We start from the raw sequence: 7,911 nt of genomic DNA on the forward strand, positions 1-7,911 counted from the left end.
CCTCGTCAAACCCTGAGGCACGGAAGGAGACTTGTCACTTGCAGTCCCCTCGGAACCACTATCCAAGTTGTTATCCTTGGGCTCCATTCTGAAAGTAAGATAGGAATCCGTTAGAATTCCTATATCGCACATAGTTAACACAATCATTGAAAGCTAATCATCTTAACTACTACTCTCACGGGTCCAAGTCTATCCTACCACACTGACACAAAACCATCAATGGTTTGTCGTGATTTGACTGAAATCGTCATTCCAGCAAAAACACAGAACACCGCCACTAAGTCCTCGTCTAGAAACAAAACAACCCTCGACCTACTCTACCCATTTCCTATATCCTATACTCTAGTATGTGCACACAACTACGCCTAACCAAGTCTATAAGACCTAACAACCAAGTTTTGCTTTGATGCCAAGTTGTCATGCCCGAACCCATGGATGGATCCCAAGTGTGAATATAGTAACCTAACCTATCTCTGTATCAATTAAAACGTACATGATACTAAACAGAATGAGGGTTTGACCCCGTAGGGTACACATACACCCTATACACATTCACATACATATCTATACTCATCAAATACATAGCGGAAATGTTCTTTCTATATATATAGATTATACCATACCAGAGTCTATGCATAGCTAGAATATATGTTCCCAACATACAATACATACTCTGGGTGTCTACAAAACCCAACAATGACAACCCAATTACAAAACTCGTACTTACACAGGTACTAAATGCAGCTAACGAACACCCATGCTTTCGGACGCTAGGATTCTAGTTTTGGCTACCCGAAGGACCTAAAAACATTTGTATATTCGGGATGAGACACATCTCACTAAGAAAGAAAGTAGGTAATATCAGTGTGTGACATACAAGTGTTATTTCAACATAAAACATAACACAATATAGTTCTAGTATTTTCACAATTCAGTTCCAGTACATACAATACCAAATATACAGTCAGTGTCGTCACACTCAAGCAACTGATACCTTGCAATAACCGAAGCCTCACAGTAATATCATGCTAGTACGGTGTCCACTCACACCCATCGATGACTAGTCGGAACAAACAGGTGATATTTCACACCCTCAGATATAGAGTCGGACACTCTCACCCACGATAATTAGTCGAGACATGGCGTCAGTGTACACTAATTAGCCGCCCCTAGTTGATTTACAAAACCTAAAACAATTTTGGAACTTAAGTCCCTATATTCATCATCGTGCAGTAATTAGCCACCCCTAACTGTTTTACAAAACCCTGGAACATTTTACATACAACATTTCATTCCACACCTATTTGAGTATACAAAAAATCACATTGTTTTCAGTTCAAGAAATACAGTTTAATACAAATACAAGTATGGTCATCTCAATACTACAATTTTATACTACATATAGTTTTTCCAACACAAATAGAGATGATACCCGAAACCCCCAATTTTTCCAAAAATTGTAACCCAAAAATCCTGCATTTTCACATGATAGATTTGCCCCAATAAGTAGCCAAAACGTACAAATGATCATAAACTACAGGTTTACCAATCCTAATTTCAAAAATAACTGCTATAAACAGAATCCCCTTACCTTTTCCTAAATACCAAAATACAAACTCTACGGCTCCAAAACTATGAACCGAGTTCCCAAAACCTAAACATCCAAGAACTATACTTCACTATAATTCTTACTACTACATATATACTGAAACAAAACTAAAATTGGACCCTTACCTTGATTTTGGGTCAAAACCTGAAAATCCCCGAAACGAATTTTCAATCCGCTAAAAACATGGAGATTCTCCTCCTAATCCACGTGGTAAGGTCGGGTCGTTAATTCCGGCAACTGACGGCCCGAAATCCTAGAGAGAGAGAGAGAAAGAGAGAGAGGGAGAGAGAGAGAGAGAGAGAGAATATCCGAGTTCTAGTGAGAAAGAGAGACAGAGAGAGAGAGGATTTTGATTTCTTCCTTATTAAGCAAGCTAAAAGATATTTATAACTCCTTTGACCCGGCTAGCCTCGTCAACGAGACAATGTCCTCATTGACGAGCTGAAGAAGGAAGTTTGTCGACGCTAAGGTGGCCTCATCGACGAGCCTGAGATTTAAGGATTTCCCAAAATCTCTCGGCATCTCCTCATCGACGAACCATTGAACCTCATCGCTGAGATGTACAAGGAACTTCGTCGATGAGCAAGGAGGCCTCGTCAACGAGCCCTGCATATTTTTCCCTTTTAAATTTTCCTTCTCTTTTCCCCATTTATTTAATACACTTATCTCGGGTCGAGTTCTTACAGGAGGCGTTCCAATCTTTTGTCCCAAGTGGAGCTGGGGGTTATGTTTTCATTTTCTCCTAATGGGTGAATATTTGCCAAGGTGGATATTGTTGTAGTATGTAGCTCATATCGAGTGGAACACATGTACAAAGAAAGCAGACTAGGGAAAATAAGGAAGTTGGTCTAAAGAAAAATCATCGACGGTTTGCAGAGTACATCGATGGTTACATCGACGGTTTCTTCCAATAACCATTTAGGAAGAAAATCGTCGAAGGTTTTGTTCAACGTTGTTTTTTGAAATTTAAATTAGGAAGATCAATAGGTTGGGGATACGGAGGCCAATCCTGTGCAAATTGATACAGAGATATTTGAGGGATTCTCTAATACCTCTGTACGTCTTAAGGTTAGTATAAATACATTGTTGCAATCCTGGTTTTGGATGGATAGTGAATTTCAGCTGTCGCTTGCTCCTGTGGACGTAGGCATTTTGTCGAATTGCGTTAAATTCTTGTGTTGATTATTGCTTTCATTATCTGTGTGGGTTTTCGTAATATTTTATCGTAATTGCTGCACCGTTCTGCATGACACGATCATTCCGCACGTTTCCGCATATATATATATATTAAATTAACATATTTTTTGTTAGTTTTCTGCAATTTTTTGCATAAGTTTAATTTTTGACTTTTAAAGAATTTTATACTCCAACAAGTGCTTTGCAGCTTGAAATTCCAATTCAGTGGTAGATCCAAAGCTTGTTAATCAATAAAAACCTCACTCCTTTTACCCCAAGGTGGTTTTTAAACTTATTTATTCATAAATATTGATTGAAAATTGAGTTTCAAAGACAATTTTGAATCACCATCATTAACAAACCTATTTTTTTACATTCAAACTGCATGTACAAGCACTTCATTTGGAGGTTCAAAATGCCAAAATCAGGATTTAGACTAAAATGTTAAGTCTTTTCAAATATAGAAAATAATTTTATTTTTTATTTCTAATTTCAAAAAATTATAAGAAATGTTACATTATTTTTCAATTTCCTAACATTGGTGTAGAAAAATTTAAAATATTTTTTTCATAAATGTTGAAAAACTAAAAAAAAAAAATCATTTTTTTAAATTATTTTTAAAATAGACGTGAAAAATAAATTTAGTTTTCACAATTGAACAAACACTTGACTAGCTCTCTATTGGTGTTTTTTTTGGTCGAGGGGCCCATTAGATCATGCTACAAATGTTTTGTCATTCCCTTCTACAAATAATTCCCAACTGTATCTTAAGGTTTCTACTAGAAGTGTCACAATCATAGGTGCCAAAAAGATTTTTTTTTTATCACTTTGTAACATTAATTTAAACCATTTACTCATCAACATCAATAAAATCAAGCATACATCTTACAATTGCCAGAAGAAAAATATTTTAAAGGGATGAATCATCACATCCCTAAAAGTTTAAAAATTCATCTCTATAAATATTCAAAAATGATAAATAAAAGTGTCTTTCTCACAAAAAATAATTATCACTCGTTTTCTCAGGCAAATTTAGAAGTTAGTTGCAAGAAGACAACTTTTAAGGGTAAATTCATACATCTCTAAAGAATAGATAACTGAGTCGTGAATTTTATACAATAAAGAAAGCTTGTCCCTAAAACATAATTTCTAGCAAAAAAAAAAATTCATCTCCAAAAATCATGGAAGACAACGAAGTCACCTAACAACTAAAAATTAGACAAAAAAAATTAGTTTGGAATCATGTAATGAGAAAAGAATGTTGTCCCTAATGAGCTTTAGGAATGTGAAAACCTTATCGAGCATATGCATTTAGGGATGCAAAACTTCGGTCACTAAAATTTTGTTGGAAAATCTAATGACAATTTTTCGCAATGACACTATTTCACCACCAAAAGCAATATATATTCATTATTTTTATAAAACCCAAATTAAAAGTAGTTCTAGTACAATTTCTTTAATCAATAACCTTAGACGTACAAATCCTTTTGAAAAAGCTACAAATTCAGGCAATATCTATTTAAACATTTAATCAACATTTAAAACAAGATATGAATGTAGACATTCCATTTTGTCTAAGACTCTATATAGCAAAAATCGGACTTATCATTTCACCATTCAATTCAAATTCATATTCATTTGTACAATTTCAAATAAAAAAAATAAAATACAAAGAAAATAATTTAAAAAAAGAAGGAAATTTTAGTAGGGGGCCAGCTCTTTCATGCTTACACCTACACACACAAAAAGAGATTTCAATTACTGATTGTGTAACGACCCAAAAATTTGTACCATTTTTGTATGTATATTTATAATCTACAAAACAATATAATGTAAATTAATATCACTGATACGAAACTAGTAAGGACCTACTATAACATCTCGATACCTAAATGGGTACCAAGGAATCCCTGTTCGTAATAACACATGTAAAAACCCCCAAAAAGAGATATAAAAGATTAATAGAATGATTTCAAAAAAAAGAAAATAAAATAAAATAAAATAAAAAAATAAAATATTAATTATTAATTAATTAATTAAACAGATTTTTTTTTAAAAAAAAAAAAAAGAGAAGAAAAAAAAAATTAATTAATTAAAATTTATTTTTATTTTATTAATAAAATATATTATTATTAATATTAATTAAATATATTATTATTATTATTATTATTATTATTATTATTATTATTAATAGTAACATCCTGAAGCTTCAGAAAGCTTCAGGATGAAATGTTTTATTTAAACATCCCATCCCCACATCATCATCATCCCATCCCCACATCATCATCATCTTCTTCTTCTTCTTCTTCTTTATTTTTTTTTTTTCTCTGTTGCTGCAACGCAGCTCACTCTCTCTCTCTCTCCTCACGTTCTCTCTCTCTCTCTCCTCGATTTCGTGACGGATTTTCGCCCGATCGAAAATCCGAAGATACCACTGGACTCCATTCGCTGCTGCCGTCGTTTCTACTAAAGCAGATCGGTGATAGGAGCGGCATAAGCATATTCCTTGGGGTAAGCCATTTTCCCCTTTTTCTTTAATTTCTTGCAAAATATAAGCCCAATTGACGAACGGACACTACCACGAGAATCTAGGGATGATTCTCTACAAGTCTAGTGGGACGGAATTCTCGTGGAGGTGTCGGGCCAAAACTCCAAATTTGGGGTGCGGTGATTATTAAGGGGCTTATTTTTAATTAATTAGCATTAATTTAAAAATGCTAAAATATTAAGCATCTGAGGCTGAAGTAAGATTTCTGAAATTTAGGGTTCGGGTGAGCGCCGCGGGTATAATTTTGGGACCCGCAGGCAAAATTTGAAAAATTAAGTAGGGATATTAAATAATAGTTTAAATATTAATTTGAGGTATATGGAGCCTAAGGAAGGCTAGATGAGTATTATTTTGGAGAAATAGATTAATTAATTTGGGGAAAAATGTAAATTGCAGGAATTAAATTTCGGGCGCCAAGGGCGTGAAATTTTGGGTCCTAAGGAATTTCGCAATAGTCAGGTAAGGGAATAAACTAAAGCAGTAATTTTTCATACAAATTATTATTGATTATGAGTAAATTTATTTTCAGAAAAGCATATGTTATATTGTGTATTACGCATGAAATGTACGATTGGGAAAATACTGCTATGATGATTAAAATGTATATGTATGTATGAGATGTAAATAATTCACGTTTTTAGAATATGAAGTATGACTTTTAACAGCATATGTGTGGCATGAATATTATTTTATGTGAAATGTATTATGATGTGAAAGATTTTACGAACCAAGCATGATTTCAGGCATTTATGAAAATATGAGTTATGTTGTGATAAATGATGTATTTTCAGTATATATATACCTGAAACAATTTTGGCGCGAGGCCATATATTTATGTTATCGGCACGAGGCCGTATTTATGTTATTGGCGCGAGGCCATGTATTTATGTTATCGGCACGAGGCCGAATCTATGCTATCGGCACGAGGCCGTATTTATATTATTGGCGCGAGGCCGTATTTACTATGATTTTGGCGCGAGGCCATATGTATGATTTCGGCGCGAGGCCGTATTTATGTTTTCGGCACGAGGCCGTAATGATATTATGTATGATCATGTATTATATGTTTTCATAACCAGGATGTTAGTTTAGTTCAGACCAGGAGCTCGGTACCGTAGCTATGGGTTCATTTTGGCACGAGGCCTTATTAGTGCTACCGTCCCACGAGGGGATGGGAGATGGATAGTCGATGTGGCTTTCAGTAGAGTGTGGACGTCCACCTGGCAGTCCGGACCAGGGTGTGGCGGGCTCATCGTACTTACAGACATATTTGATTCGGCAGTGGTCGGCCAGCCATTGTCGGGTTCCGCCTTCGGGCTGCACAACCCGTCATGGGGGGTAATACATGACACCAGCTAGCTAGTCATCCTGTGTTTATTTTCAGTACTACAGTTATAACAAATGATTTTATGTATGATATGAATTATTAACAGATGTGAAAATATATGTTTACCCAGTACGATATGATGATGTTTATGGAGTTATGAAATGTACTATATACGTATAAATGCTTTAAATATTCATGTTGCCACACAGCTGTATTTAGTTTATTTTCCCTTACTGAGAAGTGTCTCACCCCCAATATTATTACATTTTTCAGGAGTCCCTGAGAGACCGGCGGGTCAAGACCGCCGTTGAGATTAGTGAGATTACCCTGTGAGGAGGGTAAGATTTTGTACTAGGGTTAGAATTATTTTGTGTTTGACCCTAGAGATATTTTGATGTACATGAGGATGTATAGTAGTACAGTATCATAATGTTATAGAAAGCTCTGGTATTATATTTTATGACTGGATGTTTGAGATTTTATGTGTACTGCTGCTAGGTTTTCCGCTGTGTATGACAGGTGTCCCCGCTACCCACGGGTTCGGGTTGACCATTTTATTTATTATGTGATATTTTATATTAAGAAATTGAGGGACGTTACATTTGGTATCAGAGCCTAGGATACTAGGTTCTGTAGACTCTAGAGTGCAGCAGTATTAATACCAGAGTATAGGATAAGGGGATTTGAGGTCTGGTTTTGTAGTCTAGATGCAGGACTTCCGTGGTGGTTTGTATGATTTTCCTGGGGTGACGATTTCAGGAAATTCATTGTAAACTATCGTCGGGTCGGGTATCTAGGTTGCAGGATTGAACCTTGAATTGAGATTAGGAGTGAGAAGTTAATTAGGAGAATATACTATATGAGTTGGGGGATACACGTAGGAAAAGAGGTTTTGAGTTAAGTTATTTCTTCTTTTAGGATGGACCACGGTGGAAATAGTGCCCACGCCAGTGGGAGTGAGGGTGCTGGACCCTCAGGCGCTGCGGGTAGTGATTCAGATGCAGTCTTACGCAGCGTAGCACAACAGGTTATGGCAGAAATTGCCAGGAGTTCGAGAGAACAGGGTGGTCCGTCTGTAGGCCACGGTTGTACGATTGAGAAGTTCATAAAGATGAATCCTCCAGCTTTCTCAGGAGGAACGGACCCTGCAGTTGCTGAGAATTGGGTGCAGGAGATGGAGAAAATATTTGCAGTACTACAGTGTTCAGAGGAGCAGAAGGTGCTGTTTGCCACCTACAGACTGACTGGAGA

The 7,911-nt window shown here is 35.9% G+C and overlaps 1 long non-coding RNA gene across 1 annotated transcript; it reads left to right on the plus strand.

Annotated features, from left to right (window-relative positions):
* The first annotated feature begins 4,890 nt into the window (after positions 1-4,890).
* On the plus strand, positions 4,891-7,120 carry LOC131159854 (uncharacterized). Its single transcript, XR_009137877.1, has 3 exons — positions 4,891-5,296; positions 5,730-5,792; positions 6,934-7,120. It is a non-coding gene; the product is annotated as an uncharacterized LOC131159854 (long non-coding RNA).
* Positions 7,121-7,911: the final 791 nt, after the last annotated feature.

The sequence above is a fragment of the Malania oleifera genome, chromosome 7, assembly GCF_029873635.1.
Source record: "Malania oleifera isolate guangnan ecotype guangnan chromosome 7, ASM2987363v1, whole genome shotgun sequence".
NCBI lineage: Eukaryota > Viridiplantae > Streptophyta > Magnoliopsida > Santalales > Ximeniaceae > Malania > Malania oleifera.